The sequence below is a fragment of the Lagopus leucura genome, unplaced genomic scaffold (assembly GCF_019238085.1).
Source record: "Lagopus leucura isolate 7727_CA_CO unplaced genomic scaffold, USGS_WTPT01 Super-Scaffold_100065, whole genome shotgun sequence".
Lineage (NCBI taxonomy): Eukaryota > Metazoa > Chordata > Aves > Galliformes > Phasianidae > Lagopus > Lagopus leucura.
This window is the reverse complement of record NW_024962309.1, coordinates 95,631-119,572: the sequence shown is the minus strand read 5'-3', so window position 1 is coordinate 119,572 and position 23,942 is coordinate 95,631. Positions and strand designations below refer to the sequence as shown.

The window sequence follows — 23,942 nt, the reverse complement described above, 5'->3', positions numbered from 1 at the left end:
GGATGGGGACTGCACTACAAGTGCCTGTAGCCTTAAAGTACATTTACTATATCTGGGTGCTTCTCTTGCTGCAGACCGTGGAAAAAATACCTTTTTTTTAACATAAAAGAGACTATCTATATCTGTATGTGTGAATTTGGAAGACAGAGGGCTTAGATTGTTGTTTTATCTTGGGAAACAAAGGTGTGATGGACTGATAAGATGCAGTGCTTTCAGACTGGTAGGACTTGTGCTCCTTCCATTGTTCATGATGTTAACATTCTTTTTATTTACTCTCTTGATTCAGCTTGAGGATTAATGCAAGAGGGGACTGTTTCTTTCCCCATGTACAGCAGCCCACTGTCTCTTCCAAGGGTAGGGTGAAGTATGCCTGAAAACACATTCTTCTTAAGACACCCAGCAATAATGTTGAGTGAGATGGCATAATTGGGATAAGTCTGAGGGGGGCATGTTTGAAGAGAAGAATCACTATTTCTCAGAGATTTGGTATTAAAAATCTTATTTCATGCAGTATTCTCATCCGAAGTGCTGTGCTGTCTCATTTTGGCACACTGGAAGCGAATTGTTGGCTCTGATTGTCTAGTCTAGGAATTCAAATGTAGCTACATCCTCCTAAGACCCTGTAATAAATACAAGGAAGCAGAATTAACTTTCAGGCACCCTTATTTAAGCCTCTATGCCTAGCTCAGATGAGATTAAGTATTTTGTTTTCCTGGCTAGACCTTGGGATTTTACCTCATTTTTAAAGATAACCAAACAGCAACCTTACACCATGTTTGTCAGGATATTTCATATAACCTGGTTTTATCTTCCAGGATAATCTTCTTCATTAGGAGCTATGTGGCTATTTTGGGCCAATGCCCAAAGGGTGAACTTTCACCACTGAAAAGAACAAATCTGTGTGGTCTGAAGCAGAATGTTTGTTTGTTAGTCCTTCTATTGGCTTATCTACAGAAGGCTTTTTTGGGAGATGGGGCTCACTTTCTCTTTCTTTGCCCTTCAAGTCAAGCCAAAGCACAGAGTCCACGAGCTAATATCCCAAATTGATATAAAATTAATCCCATGAAAAATGAACTTCACAATGATAAGAGGAAGCAGCTTAGCAAATACAGCTGCAGAACAACACCATGGCTTCCTTCTCCAAAAACAGCTACTAGATTCTGTGGGTTCAACTTAACATGATTAACTTCATGTAGGGGAACATGCATCATTTGACAAACTAAGATGAGGGGACCCATAGAGGCTCTTCTAATCTAAAAACAAAACTGGAGCTCTAAGTTTAGGCTTCCAGCAGAGTTTAGCTTGCAGAGACATCAGGACAGAGCCCATAGCAAATGATTTAATTCCCCCTTCCCCCAGTGTTTGTCTCCTTTATCCAAATGGATCAAGCTTACTTGTAAAACTGCCATTTTGTTCCCTTCTTCAAGACAGTTTGTGTTCTTTATTCCCCCTTTCTCCCCCACTAACTAAATCATATTGGACATTTCACACTGAACACACTGATAGTCTCTAAAATATCAAATGCTTTATCCCTAGGAGCCCCCTAGGAGTTGCTTTTTTTAATGGATTAGCTATGACAGAGACTGCACTCCCACAGTTTTTAAAATATACAATAAGTATATTACATACTTTTAAAGCTATAAATAAGATTTATACACAACCCATGGGGATTTTCCATTAAAACTTCATAAATCACATTGTACATTATCCTTTTTAATCCTCAGCCTTGCAGTGTTAGTCACCAGAAAATATATTTAACCCTGTATAAAATTCATGATAAGCATGTATAAAGAATGTTAACGAGAGCTTTTATGTGCTCTGTATTTTCTTACCCTAATGCATTTTTTTCCAGGCAATTATTTGTAATAGTAGCAGTTATCTCCTGGCCGCACTTTATTAACTGAAAATCCAGGTGCTCTGCCTGGAATAGGATGGGCTCAGAGCAGCATCACTGGCTCTTTCTGCTTTATCCTCTCCTCAGCTGGAGGGTTCCCTATTGTTCAGTGCAAAGAGAAGGCTATGTTCAGATTCTGCATCTCATTTGCCCTTGCCTTGCTGATTAAGCCTTTCCCTTCTAGCGAATGGCATACGAGGAGGAGCACTGATCTACTTGTATCAAAGTGCACTGCCTTCAGCTATTTAGCCTAACGTCACAACATTCCCTGTTGTCTGCCTCCACAGTGGTGGTGTTCCTTAAGGACTGTTTAACTCTCCATTATCCCGTCTTAATATTTTGGGAACAGAATGAAAATGAGACTCTATGTGGTAGGATCTTGTCACGTGAACCATAGAAGTGAAAAGCTCAATCATCTCCGTGTCCTCCTCTTTAAGGTTCCAGAGAAAGGAAGGTGTAGATCCAACCCATTGGTTTTATGTTTTTCTCACTTTCTTTTTCTTATGCTTTAATAATAAAATAATAATTAATTAAAAAAAAAACATTAAAAAAGTAATAGAAGTTTTGTTACTTATAGAAATTAACTATATAATATATTTTATATGTTGCCTAAAACAATTCCTCTTCACTCAGTGCAGCCCAGGCAGCCAAAAGGTTGGACACTCAACACTGTGAACTTTATGTAAGAGTGTTCCTGCGCCAAAGGCTTTCATGATCTTTATTTTTTTAAACTTCTTCTCCAAAAGAGTGGTCAGACACTGACACAGGCTGCCCAGGGAGGCGGTGGGGTCACCATCCTTGGAGGATCCTTCCAGAGCCATGGAGAGGATGGCACCTAGGGACATGGTTATCAGGCAGTATTGGCGGTAGGTGAACATTAGGACTAGATGATCATAGAGGTCTCTTCTGACCTTAATGATTCTATAATTAATCAATCATGTTGGAGATTCTCTGACATTGTGTTGCCAGTAACGAGAAAGCATGTCTGTTTCAGGACCAAACTGAACCTGGAATTTTCAGTTTGTATAGGTGACTGTAAATTTAAAGTTTTGAGGGGCTTAGTTGGTTGAGGATTCCTTGAGCTGTTAGTGTGTTTTTTAACTCACATACGTGGTTTTTCCTCTGTTGACTCGAAGATGAAAAAGATTTATTCCCATCATATCTACACGTAATTTTAAATTCACAGCAATTGCACTAAGAACTGGAATTGCCTGTGCCCTGGTGTCAGTTCCATCAGACAAACTGAAAGCAATGGATCCTAATGAGGCGCTGTAAGAGATCTGTTTTTATCTCTGTGATTGTGGAGACATCAAGTGAACCTGTTTTTTGTCCTTCCAGCAGCTGAGCAAACGTGTTTTGCCACTACTGACATAAGGCAGTCAGAACAGAATGATCAAGCTTATGCTCTGGACTGCAGCTGCCCTGTGCAGGCAACTACATGACCTTATTTCAGAAGGTTATCACAGCTTACAACATCACCTCTTCTGCTGCACCTAGTTATCAACCAATGCCCTTCCCACCGCTTTCCAGCAGCCCAATTTCTCCCCAAAAAATCCTTCTTTCTCTCTGTGAAGACCCTTTGCAGTGATCTGATAATTTGCCTTCTTCCTTCCACTGTCAGTGCCAGCTCTGTGACAGTACCTGTGTTGTTGCTCTTCCATCATAAGTCCCAAGGTGGGTGAAGGCAACTTTGTCCTGTCTTTGCTCGGGAGACATTGCTGAGCAAGCTCTGACCTACCTAACTGGGACAGCTGCTGCTTAGAATCAAAGCAGTATTGCGATGCCTGACTCTCTCCCTTGCATCTTAAAGCTTGGCCAGAGCTGTGAAACGTTTTTCTTTGTGTGCTCTATGGCGATTTTCCCCAGTGACAAAGGCAACAGTTCTTCTACAGCTGGAACTGTTGGCCTCAGGGCCTTTCGGGGGTTGACCTTTTCATGCATCAGCAAAAGGGATGAAGCTGTAGTGAGAGTCTAAGTGCAACTGATGGCAGAGCAGCTGGCTGTATCTGAAACACTGAAAATAATTGCACCTTGTACTTCTTACCCCATCTATTTGTTGATTGGTTTTAGCTGTTATCTAAATTCTGCGTATATTTAGGCTGTAAACTCTTGAAAACCAGGACCGTTGCTTCCCACTTGGAAGAATGGAAGGGAAGGAAGCATCATACAATCTAGGTGTGCTGTGCAGCCATAGTTTTCCAGTACAACCTGATCACCTGTAATGAGACCAAATGTGCTGTTTCAGTCTGTTTAATGGTGTTTGGGAAGACACCATACGAAAAATAGCAGCAAATGTTCTTGAACACCAGGATGCTTTTAAAACACTGGAACACGCAGTGCAGCTGCCTCCCCACCAGGAGCCACTGGCAATCTGACTTAATTAACAGATCCCTTCACGTTTTGCAGCGGGGATGTTGTGTTGTAGAAAAGAGTCATCCTAGGAAGAGTGGTGCCTCAACACCGCAGAGAAACAGAGACAAGCAGCAATCTGGATTTTGCTTTAGAGGCTTTTAGAAACAAGCAGCTCTGATTAGCTTACTGCTGGCCCAGCCAAAATACTAATTCATCAGGCTTGGAAAGCTCCATCAAGGAGGAAGACAGGAGGAGTTTCTCATTTTACAGATGTTCTGGAGGACAGGCAGTTGTTTCATAACAGGGTACAGCAGCCTAAATGCTGCAGTGATGGGTGGAGTAGTGGCAGAGTGCACTTTGATGACTGTCTTCAGCTCCTGTTCCAACAGGTCCTGACAGACAAGAACACCTCTATCTTATCGTGTAATGAAGCTTTTCTCAGCAAATGTGAGATAGATTGCAATGATAAGTTCATTAAGAACTAAAGAACAGAACCTTGCAAATAGGGACTGTGCCAATACCTGTCCAAGACAATTTGTGGTCTAAATAGAGATGAAAGAAAAAGCGGAGTTGTGGGATGACAGAGAAAAACAAAGTCAACTACAGCATCAACTGTAGAGCCTGGATATGCCTCTGTCTAGGTGGGAACCCCTATGTACAAATCTATTGTGCTTGCTTAATTAATGTGACTGCAGTGTGGATGGATACCTGAAATGGCAGTGTGAGAAATTCCCCTGGGGGCTTTATTGGTATCCAGTTGTGCTCCAGGTAAGAGATTGGGATTCCAGTGCAGTCTGGGAGAACAGCAGGGAAAATGAGAAGGTGACACTTGGGAGCTGCTGATCTACAGCACAGTGGCTGTTAACCCAACAGACATCTATTTTTATTGAAGGGAAAAAAAAAATGACAGATCTCCCTTAGCTTTAAAGCTGTATGTCAATTCTTGCTCAAAGGTGAGAAGGTTGCACTGAAGAATCATTGGCAGCTGGGAGCACACCAGGAAGGTAGCCAGTTGGTATCACACTGGGTGAGCCACTTGAGAAGTACTGGCATTTGTGCAATGGCATCTGCTTATGCAGCCTGTCAAAAGGTGCCAGATGCTGTTTGTGCAGTAATAGCTTCTCTGGGTTGACATCTGTGTCCTACAATTTGCAGCTCTTCCTCTTAAATGTTGGGAGGGTACAATCCCTTGCTGCAGAACAGAAACTGAACCCAGTTGGGTGATCTCTATGTGAAGGTGACTGGGCTGATCACAGGTTGCACTCTCTCTACCCACAAATGGAGTGCAACCTGAGATCTCTGAAGATTCTTGACATCATTTCCATGTCTTCACGGTTATCATCACCTCAGGGCATTGATCCCATCTGTTTAGCATTAAAAATTTGGGGTGAACTATCTTTTTCTTTCATAGCTCTTGCACACAGGAAAGCAGATTAATTTACAGGACAGCTTCTGTGAACTGTGCCCTTGTCATCTACATTTGCCTCCATCATCTTAATTTTTAGTGGCATATCTGAAGAGATCGCCTGATTCTTGTAGAAGGGGGACAAACACATTGCAAGGTTATGTAATGATACTCTTGGAGTCCTGATTGCCTTTTTGAAGGCAGATTCACTGATTTGCCTGTTTTCTCTCATACTTTTCGGAAGTCAATATATACCTGAAAAATGTAAGTGTGCATATGGTGGAGAAAAAAAAAAAAAAAAGGATGAAGGGATATATCAAAATGTTTCCTTACACCAGATCAGTATCTTTTGTTCACTTTAAAGACAGAAGAAAGGAGGTACAGGGAAACACCAATTAGGATAAAATGGGCTGTTCATCATGATTTCCAATTCAGTCCTATGAAAAAAGCTATTTCCTATGTGTAAAATGTATGGCTTTTCTCTCCACTTCAAGACTACAGGGCAAAAACCTTTGGTTTTATGCACTGATATTCCCAAGGTCATTAAATTTAGGAGCAAGCTTAATATTTAAAAGTACTGGTCAAATATTTCTGACTCACCGTGCAACATTAATATTTTCCCTTTGGAATCTAATGCAGAGAGCTAATATGGCTAATGAAGGACTTAGAGGGCTAATAAGTCCTAAATCAGGCTTCCCATCCTTTTAATTATGCTGCATAATTATTGGAGATTTGCCAACGTCTTTTTAATCTGGTTGATTAATAGGTACCTTAGCCAATCCACACAGCAAACTGTTCACCCTTCAGTGGTGATTGACTATCAGCTGTAAAATTACGGAGGCATTGGCTAAACAGAAAGAACTGTGAGTTGCTTCTCTGTATGAAGCACATTTATCACGCATGTCAAACCTCAGCAGATATTAAGTTTGGTTTCCTCTTTTTTAGGAGGTGAGAAGGTGGTCTGTTCGTTGGCCCAGGCTTCTTCAAGAGTGCTCTAAGGCAACACATCTTCCCATTGCAGTGCAGTGTTGTACCAAGGGACGAGACATTGGAGCAAGATGCAGTAGAGGTATGGGGCAAAGGGCAGCTCACAGCATACACACAATGTTAGAAATGGACTGGAAAAAAGTTATGAGTGCTTCCAACAGCTTGTTTTTCCTATTTTTTACATAAACACTCTGCATTTTAGAGGAATTCAGAGCAGGTATTGAATAAACCTGTTTTTTTTTGGTTTTTTCTTCTTTATTTTTCTTTTCGTTCTGAGTGCAAGAGGGGAATGCTTCTGTTCTTATATGAGAGCTCAAACTGTTATCAGATGCAAAGCCTGTTTAAATCTGTACCTTGCCAGCAGTAGATCTGGAGAGCTACTGCTCGTGCCTGATCCTTGCTTAATGCATCCTTTGATAATTTGTCTGAATTCATTTGAGCTAGGCTGCGCCATGCAGATCTGACCCACCTTTTGTAAATGGTACTGCACGATTTCGTATTTGTATAGATGTATGGAATTCTACTTTGAAATCACATGTGTTTTAAATTATGCATGCTGTTTAGGGATTGCAAGAGACTAGCACATCGTGATCAAAGAGATTAGGATCTCACCACCCTCTCCACCTGTATTCCTCTTTGAACAAAGCGTGCCAAAGTAATTACATCTCCGAAAATATTTTTTGTGCTGAATAATTCAGTTCAAATGGAATGCATTCTGCGTGCGTTACGCCAAGCTCTGTGCACTGTTTGGGTCTTGGTGGAACGTAGGTGGGACTGGAGCAATGCTTTTAGCCTTATTTTGGCCTTTGCGTATGAGCGTAACTCAGCCTCGCTGCTGTTGGGAGCAGCTGTGTTTCATGAGCGTATCACAGTTTTCTCCCATGGATTGGTTGCTTCCATCTTTCTTTCTTTTTTTTCTAGAGCTGCAGGTCTGTGACACAATCTCTGTCATTCATTCTGAGATATGCCTGGTAAGCCACAAAGCATTATTTTTGACTACTGATCAGGCGAGCTGTTCTGGAGCAAAAACTCCTGCGCAGATATGTTTTAAAACATTGTCATTATGCATATTCACATATGCCATTTTAAAATTCCCCTCCCTGAAATATTTTTGGCAGTAGAAAGCCAGCCACTGAAATGTTTGTAGATAGCAAACATAAGATGAAGGCTTGCAGGCAGAAGCACAGCTAGTTAACTATGGGAATGAAAAATATGGAAAGTTCAGTTGCCTTTTTCTCTTTTGTGTTGGCCACCTCTAGACTTCTGAACTCTTATTTTATGTTTTCACCTATGGCCAATCCTCAGACGTGCCTACTCAGGTGTGCTTTCCATTTTTATACATCACCCCTTATACATTTATTTAAACAGCAGCTGTTGATCTTTACCAACAATAAGAGGGTTTCACATGGAACAAGGTTATTTTAGCTACTCGTTAGGGATTTTTCTGTTTCATCTTCTGAGGTTTGCTAGGGCATGGATCCTCAAATAATTGTGTGCTTGGGTAACAAGATGTAGTTCAGCTCTCTAAGCCCTTAGTTAAGTGATGGACAGAGTGTAAAGGCGGTGTTGCCCTGATCTGCAGGGCTAACTATCAAGCAAGGCGTTTTTTTTCTTTTCCAGGAGTGTTTTAGATTAATGGCTCTGGTTCCTGGATCAAGCTCTAATTTTAACAGCTCTTGGGATAACAGATGAGACTTGATTCTGTCTATTCAAATGGAACCGAAATTCCAAGTAAATATAATTGGGCTCTGTAATGAAAATGCCTGTCAAGTGTCAGCCAGAAATGATCTGAGAGGTTGCAGCAGAGCTGCTGACAGGCTCTTAGCTGTAGTGGCACAAGGAAACCAGTATAATACAGTGTGACAGAGAAATAGATTTTTCCATGTACAAGATGTGTATGTTGGTAGAACAGGCTGGACCAAAATTACTGCATGGAATTGATTAGATCATCATGTAATGAGAAGCATAATTTTAGTGGTGGCTTTTTGACGCAATCTTGACAACATAATTAACCTCGGAGATGTTGAGGCAATGAAAATAGAACAGAAACCTGTGTAATTATTGGCAATAAAATACTACCCAAAAAATTGTTACAGAATAATAAAGAGCTTCATCTTTAGCCTTCCTAGCAGATTATCATAATTGCAACCTTTCAGGCCATTGCCCCAAATCCCTTTGCTGTCCTAAATTTCAATTTTTTTATTTTATTTTATTTTATTTTAAGGATCGTGTTATGTACTTTGCTTTGCATGTTCAAAATTGCAGGCAGGCTAATCAGTGTGGTTTTACCACGCCTAGTTAAATTGCACAGCTGTTTGGAGAACTAGGTAATGTATATGATTAAGGAAAAGGTGAAATTAGGTAAGCAGTGCTCAATGAAGAGGAAATTATATGACTCACAACTGATGGCATTAATGGAAATATGTCTGCAAAGTTGCAGTTTGACTTGAATTACCACTTTGGCAGCTGAAATACGTAGCTTTTAATTACCTTAGTTTAAGTCAGATAATGGATTCCCTTATATTTTTATTATTATTTATCTCTGCTCAATATTTTATGGAGTGTCTTCATAAACCTGCCTTCTGGCTGTATAAATACCCATTAATACTCTCTAAACATAATGTACATAGGGAATTTGTTATACAGAAAGTTGCAAATAGTTCTCCCCTGTGTGCTTTCACCTCCCTTCACTCCACGTGTGCGTTTTCTCTTCTCGACAGCTTTTAGGAGATGAACTTCCAACCTTGAGAACTTCTCTATCTTATCCTTAGATAAGTCCTATCCCTTTGGACTGTATGAAGGATAGTCTGTATTGTGATTGTATGGAACAGACCACAGTGTGCCACATTGACAAATCAAGAAAACCCCTCTGGCAGATGAGAGGAGCTTCAACAGCACAAGTCTGGGTTGGTGTAGTAGATAGCATGGTGAACCTTCAGCCTACAGACTGTTGTCAGTGACTAGGCTACCTACATTTTCATTGTGAGAACATGGTTAATACCTGCACGGAGCAGTCAGCATCAGGGTGTGCTTCAAAAATAATTTCCTGGGTTGTCCTTGCTCTGCTCCTTTGCACAGTGTCAAGATGCTCCAAGCACCCTTTTCACACCTCTCCTCGCCTTTTGCCTAGCAGTCTCAAGGCATTCTATGGGAGAAATCAATCTTCAGAGTATTTCCAGGAGGCAAGGGGCATCAAGGGGCATCAATCCTGCTGCTGGATAGAAGGAAAAGGTTTTTTACAGTGAGAATAGTGAAGCAGCCCATAGAGCTGGTGGATGCCCATCCCTGGAGGAGTACAAGGTCAGCCTGAATGAGGCTCTGAGCACCCGATCTGTAGGTGTTCCTGTTCATTGCAGGGGAATTGGCCGTTAGTGGTTCCTTCCAACTCAAATGACTAAATTATTTATGACAACCAGGAAGGAGGATACAGGAGCAAGTAGCTGAATTGGTGGAGGTCATGAGGGAGCCAGCAAATAGGGAAGTATGGGGAAGTCGCTGGCTTTGTACCTGGCCAAAGCCACCTTATGCCTCCTTCCTTCAAAAACAAATTGTCTGTCCAGCAGAACATCCAGACGTTGGCTGTCCTGCCCATGAGTCATGTAAAGAACTTGGAGCTCAAAACTGCTAAATGGATAGGGAGATGTGAAACCAGAGCTGCCGACTGACTGAATAGTGCGTGCATCTCTTCCATGCACTTGTTAACCATCTCATCACTTCCCCAGCTCAGCTACTTGTAAAATTGGTGATTTAGATTGAGCTCTTTGGAAAAGGCGGCTGGATGGCCAGAGATCTGACACAATGGGACCCAGCTTCTTCCTACCATTGGGCTTATTTAATATAAAAACCAGTAGGTGATGAGGCGCGGTGTGATGCTGTTAGCAGATGATGTGCTTTGTATGGGAAAGATAAGGAACTGTTAGCTTTCAAAGACACAAAGTTGGTAAAAGAAAGTGAAGCTGTGGTAAAACTTGCTCCTCCTCCTGTGAAGGATTTGCTCTTTCTCTTTTTCTTCCAGTGTTCCTTGTGCGAATCTAGAAGGAAAAGCAAGTCTTCCCCTTTCAGATTTAAGGAAGGCAGTGCTCTCATGGCTCCATTTAGGCTATAGTATTTCCTTCTGGAAGGGAGAGGTAAGCATGGCGAGGGCAGAGGACAACAGCAGCACTCCCACCCCAATTACTCAGCCCACTTTTGCAACTGTGCAGCTCCAAGGCTCTCGTGCTGGGCTCAGCTTCTGCCTTTGATGGCAGCAGCAGGAGAAAAAAGCACCTGGGGAGCTGGAAATAGTGCTTAAAGCTGAATTTTATACGTGTTAGCAGGAATGATAAGGTGAGGGGGCGGAAGGAAGACATCACAGAGCCTCTCATTATATATTGACATGGTACCTGATCTGACCATCAGAAAGGCAATTAAGGGGAGAAGGATTTAATATAAAGATGTGAGATATACACATACATACATTTACACGTGTGTGAGTACTTGTGTATGTTTGGGGTGGTGAGCTGCATGTATTGTTATTAGGGGAGTGATCTATAAATGTTTTGTAGTCTATCTGCATACATTTTGCAGTCCATAAATCAGATATTCAGCGGTGCGCAATACAGCTGAATATTTGAGATAAATGCAACTTGGAAGCAACAATTTCTAAATCAAAATGAAGCATTTAAAATCCACTGGCAGCTTTTATAAATCAGAGACCCAAGATGGAAAACCCCAAGTTCTAGGATGTGTATATCTTTAATTTCGCCTTGTAAATCACAATGGTAGGAAGCAAGAGAGGGGGAGAGAGATTGTTTCTTAAATGTTTACTTGTAGAGGAGCCCTGTGCAGGGAAACAGGAGAAAAGCTGCATTTCTCCTTCAGCTGAGCTTGAATTTAACTGGAGAAAGCTTAGCAGCAAAGCTATGACAACTAGGTGTTCTTGGCTTGTTTTGTCTTTACTTTTCCTATTTGGATTCCAGCTTGCAAACACGATTTGGTAGCAGCTCAACAAATCAGCGTTCCTGTGTTCAAAGTAGGAAGTATTTGAGACATCAGCAAGGTTTGAAATGTACACCCCTAAGACCAAAAATGATGAGAATCATAGAATTAATCAGGTTGGAAAAGATCGTCAAGAATCATCAAGTCCAACCTCAAATTTGGATTGTGGAGTTTCTCTCCCATCCCACATGGCCTGACTGGTGTCATGGGTTGATTTTTCTGTAGGAAATCATAATTGGTAGTGGCAGCTGGATTTGGTGCTTATCAAATGTATCCCAGCTTCTGCAAGCAGCATTCCATATTTATGTTCAGCACTTCAACAGATGCAGATGACAAACCAAAGGCATCACAGTTAATGGAGCGAATCGGTGCCGTGATCAGCACTGGAAAATCTGGGCCGAAATTCTCCTTGTGTAACCAATATTTAGTCTTCGAATGCAGAAACTGAAGCTTCAGTTGAATCATAGCAAGATTTTGTTATAAAATAGCTACTCCATATTTCTGAAGAGCAGTCTAAGTAGATGTATACTGAGATTGGCAGCTGTCTTCCATGCATATGCCGGGAAAAATTCAAAAGGTTTGGTGGTTCATTTCACATATTCAAGTTTGTCCTTGGCTTCCCTGAAGTGTGAGAATTTTTTAAGGTGTGTAAATCTGAGCTGTAAATTTAACAGCAGACAGATTTTGTCGGAAGATGCTGCAGTTTCCACCTCTTCCCTCATTTGCAACTAATTGTCACAAAGAAATGACCAGGGATGAAAAAAAGTTTTCTGCAAATACAGAGATAACAAAAAGAGTCCATTTCAGTTGCGCTGTGACATCAGGGCCTTGGAATGGATTTGTTTAGCTTGACCTCAATACTGAGCATAGCTTGTCATGGGAGGAGAGCTAATAATTCCTTTTTGTCCTAAAATCTATTAATTTAACATGAGCCTGTCTGGCTGATTTTGGACAGGGGTTTTTGTCTTGAAAGATGTTGGGCTCATTATCTTTGAATAACAGAGATGGGACATCACCAGTCTCTTACCCTGCATTAGCTTCTCATTCTGTGTGATATCTTCATTCTAGCACGTCTTTCTCCATAGAGAAGCAACAGGTGGGCTTCCTTAGCTCAGGTGTTCCCTCCAGGAAGTAAGCAGGTTTCCAGAACGTTAGAAGTGCTGTGAAAGCAAATGCTTGTATGCATGGAGGGTTTTATAAGAATCACAGAATTGTTACAGTCAGAAAAGACCTCTAAGATCCCCAAGTTCAACCCTTATCCATCCCCACTGTGCCCACTGTCCCTCTGTGCCACATCTCCACGTTCCTTGAACACCTCCAGGGATGGTGACTCCACCACCTCTGTGGGTAGAAGTGGGGCATCTTCTAAGATGTGGCAATACTTGAAAGCACTGCTGCTGGTGGCCAGGAGCGAGCAGTGGGAGAAGCTTTTCTCCATGGGTTTCTTGTACAGCTGTCCTGACCTACTGTGCTAATGTGGGGCTGGATGAACCCCTTGGTCTGACCCAAGCCTGCCGCTTTAATGGTTCACTGAAATGCTAAACTTCAAATTGCTGTGGCTGCCCTTAAGGAGAGTAATAATATTGCCACTTCAATGTTATCTATCCTCATTTTGAGCCCTGTGATGCAGGCTATCCAGATGGTGCCTTTCACACCTCCTCTTCACCAGCTTGGGTGTATCTTAGCACATTCTCCCTTGCTGTCCTCCTTGGCTTTGACAAGACTCAAACCCTGTTTTCTTCATGTTTAGGTCTTGCCAGTGCAGATGGGTGAGATGTCTAGTGAAAGTCCAAAAGACAGTAATTAGCGCTATTTAAAATTAATGACCACGGTGATTACGCAGAGCAAAGGAGGCAGCAGAAGAGGAGAAAATACCTGCTTTGTGAATAATCAGGTTGACTTTTAACCATCTCTAATTAAAATATTTTGTATTAAATGTGGTCCAGGGGCAGGTAAAGTTCAGAATGGAAAATGAGGGGATTTATTTATTGCTGGTTTCTGGGAATTGGATCTTCCATGTGCATTAGTGGCTGTTGAAAGATACTGGAAAATCGGGATATTTCTTGCTGGATGCAGACCCCAATGCTACCATTAACAGTGAACTTCTGATTGTGAAATCGTAATAGTTGTGTTTCCTGGCTTGTTCCCTGCGAGCAGTGAGCTCTCTCACTGTGCTTAGAGCTGTGACATCCTGAGGTCCTGTGAATAAGCACTGAGTGCTGGAGGCAAGAGCAATGATGGAAATCTCCTTGTACCTCTTGTGCTACTGAGAATGTAAGAGCTGAAAATATTGTACCGTTCCTTCCGTGTCATGAGAGGATATCTGTGCAAGATGAGGAAATTTAACTAATGTTTCCCCAGCTCTTTTCCAGCTCTTTGTTTCACCCAACCTTCCCTCAGAGAGCCTTTCAGCCACCCTTGGTTCTGAGTAAACTGAAATGCGACTCAACTGGAAAGGGAAGAACTTGGGACCTCCTATTCGCCAATTCATGCTGCTGGAAAGGAATAGAAGCAACAAATGTTGATCTCTGCCCAAGCTTACATAAGGAGCTGAGCTGCTGGCTGGCTGAGAGCAGCACAAAGTGGTGTGTTTTGTAATACATATGCTAGAGGAGGAGGTGTTTATGGGGTCTGTGCAGCTAGCCGGTGTTTGTGAGGCCAGAGGAATGTCCTGCAGACAGCTACAAAGCAGCAGAGATGGAACTGACAGCAGACAGGGGCTGGAGGTTTTAAATTCCCCGTTACTGCATTCACATTGCTACCGACTGACATCGACTTGAGGAAAACAAAATGAAAGCAGCTCCAGAAGGCAGGAAACCTGTGTTTACTGGGTCCCCATGGCTCTGCAGGTGTTGCCGAGCACAGGCTCAGAGCACCACTGTCTGTGCTCCTGCAGCTCAAGCAGGCTGCTCCCGTGCTGCAGATGCTCAGACAAATCTGCAAGGTGCTGCTTCCTTCTGTGCAGCCTTCAGCCCTGCTGAGCTCCCGCAGGTGCAGATGTGGCTGGTTGCTATTAAAATCTAGCAGGAGCACATCAACCCCAAGAGCATTGTTGTGCAGGCTGAAAAACATCCAGCAGCGTTATCAGTCCTGAATATTCAGAAATCTGAAATCAGCTGTGTGAAACAGAGGAGCGCTAGGAGGGTGAGTTGTTTTTGTCCTGGTTTCTGAGACTTCAAGGTGCATTAAAATCATGTTTTCAGCCTTTTCTCTGCTAACTTCATGGCTAATGCCTTTCTGAAAAGAAGAAAGGAAGGCGAGTCCTCAGGAATGCTTTCTTAGGCACCAAAGCATGGCTGTATTGAATTGGCAAGGCAGCTACTGAGTTTGAGGAGATCTCAGAAGGCAATCAAGAACAGCCCTTTGCCCCCAGATAGTTCAGCACATCTTCTCAGCGTCTGCAAGCAGGGCCGAAATTGTGCAGGAGCTCAGAAAGTGCCTCTCAGGAGTCCTTTTCTGATCTGTTTGCTTTAAAGGCCAGCTTGTCCTTTTCTAAACCTGCAAGATTGAAGTTTTGTCTCTCCAACAAAGAAACGCTGTATTAGGAAGAAAGATTTTACAAAGGCGATTAATCAAAGTGGGGGTCACTGTGAGGGTCACACAGCTTTTCAGCAGGTAGGAGGGAGAGCCCAACATGCATTATGGCCTGGGGCAAGGCATCAGCAAGCACAGCAGTTGTGTGTCCAAAGCAACCCAAATCTGCAGCAATGGAGCATCAGAGACCTTGATGAGGAGGAAATCAGCAAGCTGTGCATCATCAGAGGTGAAGAAAAGGAGGCTGAGCAGACCTAGTGCTTCAAAATTTACCTGTACCCCCAATTGCACTGAATGAGGTGCAGCAGAATCTGTGCTTAGCCAGTTCAGAAAAGATTTAAGAATCTTTTAGGTTGGAAAAGACCTTTGAGATCACCAAGTCCAAGCATTGACTTGTGCCCACTGACCATGTCCCTCAGTGCCACATCTCCACGGTTCTCAAACACCCCCAGGGATGGTGACTATGCCACCTCCCTGGGCAGCCTGTGCCAATGCCTGACCTCTCTTTCTGACAATAAATGTTTCCTGACAGCTGGAATCTTGTGAGTTTTGATATGAAAAGATACGATATTTTTATTATGAAGGTAATCCACAGAAAGAAGTTGTGGACTCTCTGTCCTTAGAGACAAAGGTGTGTGCAACCTTCTGTAGCCAAGAGGGGTTGGACCAGATGATTTCTGAAGGGTCCTTTCCAAGCCCAGCATGTCTATGTGTGCATGTGAAACCATGGACCTGGCTGCCTATTTCTGCAGAGTTCAGTGTTATTAGCTAATTAAAAAATGGATCAGAATGCTTCTATGCACTATATATATAGAAAAGGGTGTATGTGGCGCTGAGGGATGTGGTTAGTGGGCGTGGTGATGATGGGTTGATGGTTGGACTTGATGATCTTGGAGGTCTTTTCCTACCTTATTGATCCCATGATTCTATACTTAGCAGAGTCGATTTTCAAGTCACATTGCTCTGCTCAATATTAAGAGTGAACAAAAATTGTGGAGAAATGAAATAATTTTTATCAGCTTAATTTCTGTAGTAGATTTTTGGTGTTATTTTCATGTTTGGTTGGGGGGTTTGTTTGAAATAGAGGTTGACTTTGAATTGTAAGTAATGCTTGTCTTGTCTGGGTTTTGTTGTTTTTTTATACAGGCTACAAAGAAGGAACGAAGAAAGAAGTGCATCTGGGCTTGTATCCAATTGGATTACTGTCAACCTCTTCCAGCTGAGAAGGGAAAAGACAGATGTATTGATGGTCACCGAAATGAGATGGAACAAAAGACAACAACCTGAGCAGAGAAGAAAAGGTACTCTTTAAACAGTTGTGTTTTGATGGTGTATTATTCTGGTCCTTCAGAGCTTCCTGCATACCCCTGTATGCCAAGTAATCCCCTCTTGTTTTTTTTTTTTTAATTTCTTTTTGCCTCAAGGACTTTTATGATTATTTTTGGTAGCAGAATTCAACTGTCCTCTTTTCCTCCCAGCTGCCCTTCATCGCAAGCCACATGGCACGTTTTCAGGCCTTTGTAACCTGCAAAAGCCTACTGCTCCCTTGTTTTTGTGATCTGGAAGATGCAAAGATCTGGAACCAAGGGGTTTTTGATTGTGTTGAGGAAAAGGCCTCTCAGTTATTTCCACTTGTCACATTTTTTGTACGTACCTCATTGTTGGATTCTTTTTGGCGGCTGTTGTATAACCCGCGGTCACATCCGAGAGTGAAAACATAATTTTCCTCCCCTGCAGTGTGTTCTGTGAGTCACCAACCACCCAAAAAGTTTGACTGTTAGCTGGCTTAGCTGCTGAGATACAAATGCAGATAGGTCCAGCCAACTGTGGTGCCCCAGGGACTTCAGCCCCAACCTGCCTGTGTGATGCTAGGTTAAATCCTTTCAATGCAGACTATCATAAGTGTTTTGCTGCCTAACATCTATTGTGATGGCAGGATCCAGTTGGCTAGATACCTTTTTTAGAATCTTCCAGTTGTCTTTTCTCATTTTGCTATCAAGACCTTCCAAAATGGTACGTTTTCTCAGAATGAGATACAATCTTGGTTAATCCACCTATTTTTATTGCTCTTTTTTATTCACGGAACGACAACCTATCCAAACCATCCCAACCATACCACACTTAACACACTTAATTTTAACAATAGTTTGGTGTCCCTTTGGTTTGAGCACACAGCAACAAATTTTAGTCAGTAAGGGTCTTTGCAGAAATGTCTTGGCTGTGGCTTTAACTGTTGGCTGATTATTTGTTTTCGCCTTGATTTTTGCCTAATTTTGTGTAATGGAGAACATGATACCTTCCTTTCTGATTAAGGCTCAGCATTTTATTTATGGAAGCGTGTCAATTGAAAGGAGCAGAAGTGTAAAGTATTATTATTATTTCTCTAAATCATGTTGTCCATAACTCAGAGAGCAAATACACTTTATGAAACGTTTGCTATGCAGCTTTCATTTTTCATCCTTATTTATTAATACCTTTTCAGAGCACTTTAGATAAGTATTTGGAAATCTAGTTATAGGAAAGTCATATTTTGCACATTTCACTTTAACTGGGAAGAACATTGTTTTCTGATTTTAATCATAAAAATGGAATGCTCCTAATAGAGCGGAGAAACCCAATTTCCTCAAGAAGCATTTGCAGGCTGATCTGGTTCAGATACTCCTGCGATCGTAAGAGAGTAATATCTTGGGCATGAGAAAATGTTCTGCACTATACCTGAAACAAATATAGCTGTACTGGACAATTATGTGTTGAGCATCGCTGACTTTCAGCTTTCAGCTGAGATATCTGCACTGTCCATTGTCAATTATTAACCTTCACAGCCACAGTGCTTTTTAACTCTGAGTGTAGCATAAGGATCAGATGAAGCACAGTGAAAAAAGGCAGCAGGAAAACATACCTTCTGGCAAAGCATTCCCCAAGACAAAATTATTGAATCATTAAGGTTGGAAAGACTCTAAGATCCCCAAATCCAACCTCAGCCCATCCCACCATGCCCACTGACCGTGACCCTCAGTGCCACGTCCCCACAGTTCTGGAACACCTCCAGGGATGGTGATCCCACCACCCCTATGGGCAGCCTGTGCCAATGCTTTGGGGACAAATGGCAGCTGAGGGGCTGCATGGTGAAGCCAGGAGGAAGGCAGTTATTGCCAAGCTGGCAGAGATCAGTCAGTGCATCATGGTGATTATGATGAGGGACTATGAGAGCTGGAGCTTAATTATAAACATAGGCAATATAGCACTGTGGCTAAGTCCCAGCACTTCAGCCCTTTGCTGGGACCACTCCCAGATATATAATGAATGCTTCCGGGTGCTGTGCAGTCATCAGTCTGGATGTGCAATACAGGACCAGGATTTGTTCTCCATCACTTTGGAACATTCAGCTAGTGGGGCTTTTAATACTGTTTTCTCACTTTCCCTAAGATTGAATCCTTTTCTTCCACTTGAGTCTGTTAGCTCTGACCTCACACTGTGATATTTGTGCCAGACCCTCAGCTGGCACAGTCCTGCAGAAGTCAGTGCAACTTCACTGATATCCTCCAGCAGTCATCTTGGGCTTTGTGAATGGAAGGGATGCAGCTTGACAGGGGTCAGGCATCAGAGCCTCAGCTTCTTATGTGCTCCTCGTGATTTCAGACTGAAATACACTGATCCCATTCATTATGTTTCTTTGACCTATGACCACTCTGTTTATCTCTGCAATAAACTTGGTGCTGCATAAACTCCAAGTTAATTCTGTTTTACTAGATATTGCTGTGTGACCCACGGACAGAGACAAGGTATGGACAGGACAGAAGAGCCCCCTGCAGTGTTAAGCAGCAGGTTGCTGAGGTTGTGGATTGCAAGCAAGAGTTGGATTTTTTTCTTTTCTCTCCCCACACCCGATCTCAATTAACATCACTTCATTTTTCAATATATATGCAAACAAATTGCAGTGAGTGATTTCATGGCCAGCGCTACCAGAGTTCATCTGGAGTTGCACGGCAGCATGTTGTGAGAGCAGGGGGATCAAACACAAAATGACACTGGCAGCATGCAGCCATAACCACGAATTAGGAATTAGGAATTAGGATTAGGAAGCTTACTTGAAGGCTGGAAGTTGCATCGTGGGATCAGAAGCAAACAGGCAGCACTTTAGACAATTCCTGCAGAAACGTGTAAGCAACTTCAGGAGGAGCCTTTGACTTTCATTTAGGGACAGGGAAAGTTTCCCACCTATATTCTTTTTTTTTTGCAGGTTTGTTTGCCTTGGTGTTTCATTGGTGGGCGGTGATATCAAGCGCGGAATTCCCAAATTCCAAAGCTTTGAAACCACTCTGTATGTTGTCAGTGTTGTGTTTTACTCCTTTCTGAAGTCTCACCCCTGGATCCTGGGCAGGGCCATAGTTTGGGCTTCTTTTATTCCTTTTGAAGGTTCTACTTTTGAACCTTCCCTTAAAATTTTCATACTTTGGTCATAATTTAAGATGGGAGTTGGCTACTGCTTCTGATTTGTTTGTATGCTGCCTACCATGAGGGTTTCTTATTGATCAGTCTTAACACATTCTTCCAACAAAATTATTTCCGATTATGATGATTAGATCTGGATACGCTGGAGTATCTTTCATGAAAAATTGGATTATTTCAATCTCTGATAAAGATCTCTGAGATTAAAATAACTCAATAATTTCTCACTGCACGGTATGAGTATATTTCCATCCATACTGGCATACCTCTTTTGTAGCATTCACAGAAATTGCATTCAATCTCTCTCCCCTGCAAGTGTAAGTGCTAGCGAAGCAAGCATATGCTCAAATCCAGTATGGTATCTTGCTGACTACTATACTAAGACGACAAAATTTGGCTAAAAGTAGCACACAACATAGTAATTTTGTATGCATCTAGCACAGTAAATATTTATCCTCTGCTTTTAAAGGCACAAAGGCCCAAAGAAAATCAGACACACGTCATTAATATGTATTGGAACACGAGTTTGGTGTTTGTTTTGCTACCATCACATGCTGTTCTCTCTTGCCCTGTGTAGCTTCACTTAATTTGTGAAGTATCAACTTTCTGTGACTTCAGTTATTGAATCCCACGTTGAAACTCCTTCTACCTGTTGGTATTTTCTTTCTCAATCCTCTCCAGTGCATACTCTGCAGTTTGTGTTTGCATCACTCGTGAGTTCCACCCATGTGCTTTCCCACTGCTTCTCATTCTCGTGCCTGTAACAACATGAAAAACAGTAGTTCATTTCTTAAATGTTTGCAGGATATTGGGTATGATTAAAGAAAAGCAGCATAGCTGCCTTGGTGTGGAGCAAAGCCTCAAATCTGCCACTGCATTCTTTCTTTCTAGAAAACTCAAGTTGCAGTCTGAATACTTTGGGAGTAACTCCAGAACTGTAAAAAGTAGGAGGTTGGCTTACAACAGATAATATTTCTTCACTCTGAGGACAGGGAATTCCTGGCACCAAAGCAACCAAGGTAGTGGCTTCACTTGGATGTTCTGAGCCTGGAGGGTGTTCTGTAAGCTTTTCTGCCTGCAGTATATCAAAGTACAAATAACTTGGTAGATCCCTACAAATGTGCTGGTTTCTTTCTTCTTGGCTTTTATTTCCTTAAATCGTGTGTGAATATGTTACGGAAAAGCTGTTGTAGAAGCAAATAATTACTTGAATTAAATGGTGTTGTTTTATTTGGGAAGGGGGCAATTTGACTGTAGGGTGAAGATAATGAGCCCGTATCTCACTTAAACAGCCATTTAAGGTACGTGTTACAATACCAATTATGCTCTGTGAAGTCATTAAAATGATGACTTTTTGTCGTCTGATCGTAATAAGTTTCATTTCAGCATGTAGCACCAGGCATTAAAGGTGATTGTAGAAGGTGGAATTCACAGCACGTGCAGAAAGATGGGGTCCAGAAAAATGATAGGGGAGAGCTGTGCTGGGACACTGTTAGAAGCGACAGATCCAATGAGGGGAGAGCACAGGGGTCATTAGTATGAAGCAGTATGGTGAAGCTTATGTGTCCAACTCTGAGGAATGCCTGTTTCGTAGCTGAATGCCAGGACTAGCTGAATGCCATCTCACCACGTGAGATGGACAGTGTTAATCTGGCATAATCAAGGAGTTCTTTATGATCTCAGTGATATCGTTTGATACACAAGAAGAGCTGGGTTTTTGATTTTGTCTTTGCCAGTGTTCAATGAATAATAAAATGAGACAAGTTCTAGGTGTTGTACAGAAGGAATTATTTACTGTACCATGGTGACACGCATTAAATGTTAACAGACAATATCTTGCAAGATTTACTGCAGGAATCTTGCCGCTTCTCCTTTTTGAGCTATTGAGTAAAAATGAGAGTTATTGCCAGATATGATGAACAGCAACAGTATCTTGTGATAAGTTTGGCCATAACTCAACATTTACTGCAGGTCACCACTGCAATGATAATGCAAAGGAAATTAATCTCTGGCCCTGGCTAAATGAATGCAAGCATGAAGAGACTAGCACAAAGGTTCCCAGTGCTCACACAAGGATTAACCATTAAAAAATGCATTAAAAAAGAGATACTGTGCTCGATAAATGCTGTGAATGTCATCTTTAGCTCAGATATGAGCAAAAGGTACAGAACTTTCAACTAAGAACCCAATAAACTGATTCTCAAGCATGATTCCCATTCTTGCGACCCAGGTTTGATGGGTTGGATGTTGGACTTGATGATCTCAGTGGTCTCTTCCAACCTTTAGTGATTTCTGTGATTCTAATTCAAAATAATTCACAGGATTATAGAGAGAATGGAATAGATACCCATGAAGTGAGACACTCTAGCGTAGCGCAGTGAGGTAAAGCCTGTCTCATTCCACGTTGCACCACCAGGTCTGAGTCCTCTTCTCTTTATTCAGCCCTTAATGCGTTTTCCTCTCCTCTGTGGGGTTTCTCTTTATTCTTCTGTTCGAAATGTTGCTGAATGAGCAGGGAAATATCAACTTCATCTTTGTCTTTCTGTCTGAAATGCTTCTCCAAAGTTTGCAGGCAACTCAGCGCTTGGAACTTGTTTTGAAAGAACTAGTTCTAGGGATCATGTATAATAAGGTTCACAAACATGCCTGTCTTCTGCAAACCAACAAACCATGATGCTGTGATTGGCATATAATCAGTTATCAACTATGCAGTTTTTATCAGTTAAGTGTGCGTGAGATGGTTCCTTAGGTGGAAATGTACTTGTTCAGCTGAGACAGATTTTATGGACCATGAAAAATCTGGCTAAGTTAGATTTTTCAAGCAAGAGTGAGAGAGAGAAAACAGCAAAGAACCATCAGTGATGCTTTTCATATTCTTTGCATATAGCACTAAATACCAGCTGTGAAATATCAAAATGAGAACCTGACCACGTAATGAACTGTTGTTTGTGGAGAATGATTATTTTTTTTCTGCCCTTTCATTGAAGCTTAGAGGCAGTTTAAACACAGAATTTACTGCTGAATAAGTTAAGGACTACAAGCAAATCTTTTTATTTCTTTTGGCCTCATTGATTCATCTATTGAATGCAAATAATGGAGCTAGGAGTTGGACTTGATGATCCTTATGGTTCCTTCTAACTTGGGATATTCAATGATTTTATGATAATTCCTGATATGGAGAGTGTTAAAGATTGAGTGCATCTTATTTCACAGATGACTCAGCTTAGAAACTCAGTCATAAAGTCCTGATCCTTCTCAGAATGGACAAATCTAGTGGAAGAGAATTCTCAAGTGTTGTAAGGACAGCTTTTTTTCTTTCCTTTTCTTCTTTTTCCTTTTGTTCTTTTTCCTTTTTTCCTCTTCTTTTTTCTTTTTTCATTTTCTTTTTGAGGTTAGAGGACACATTTAATACATTTCGGCGAACCGCCATCATACTTTTTTCCCCCTGCTAAATATAATAAATAGAAATAGTGAAGATACAAAGGAAAAAAATCTCAGATATCCAAGGAACAGTCAACTTTTCACTATTCCCAATATTCTCTCAGAAACATAACTTATTTAAATGCTTTGATATACTTAGCAAAGAACGACCATGCCCTATATGATGTTCTTTTTCCTTTACATCAAGAAGCACAAATATAACTGTGGCTGCTTATAGGCGATCAAATATAGTAATAATTAGTGATTAAGTGCTAATTTACATTTACAGATATTCATTACGTAAGTCTGTTCCTCAAACTGGAGGAAGCAGTGTGGGAGGGAGTACAGCTAATGAAAATCCGTGTAGCCCGATTGATTTCACAGGAGTCAAACAAATTTGTACTGACTGAAAATGTGGCACGTTGGAAAAGTAAGGACCCTCTGTGGCACTTGGGGACTTGGTCAGTGGGCATGGAGGTGATGAGTTGGTGGCTGGACCTGGTGATCTTAGAAGTCTTTTCCAACTTTAGTGCTGGTCAGAATCATGGAATCATTGAGCACGTAACTGGAGTGGCTTACAGTAGTATCTCCAGGCACCGAAGGCAGGTTTTTAACCATAGTGGAGTCAAGAAATATTTGGAAACTTTTCTGATTCAGATCATAATAAATTAAAATCTGGATTGTTCTGATTGTAGCATAATGATAGTGAACTCTGTGATCTCAATGGCTTTCCTATGCCAGCCTTTGGGCATCCAGGTGTCAGCTGGTGAACCCATGTGAAAAATATGAACTATGGCCTGCTCATTCACTGGAAGTAACTAGCGGACTGTTTGTTAAACTTCTATGTGAATGGGTCCACAGAAGTGCTCTGTCCCCAAAGGAGCCCATTTTGCTTGTTGCTTGGCCTGAGCCCCTTGTCAGCAC

The 23,942-nt window shown here is 41.7% G+C and overlaps 1 long non-coding RNA gene across 2 annotated transcripts in view; it reads left to right on the top strand.

Moving 5' to 3' along the window:
- The window catches only part of LOC122188523, a 59,850-nt gene that overhangs the window by 30,962 nt on the left and 4,946 nt on the right, over positions 1 to 23,942 (top strand). The window contains exons 3-5 of one of the 2 annotated variants that reach the window (XR_006181600.1): positions 6,597 to 6,720; positions 7,560 to 7,609; positions 16,296 to 16,450. This is a non-coding gene — a long non-coding RNA (uncharacterized LOC122188523). The remainder of the gene's footprint in view (positions 1 to 6,596; positions 6,721 to 7,559; positions 7,610 to 16,295; positions 16,451 to 23,942) is intronic. The other variant, XR_006181599.1, reaches the window with a different exon arrangement.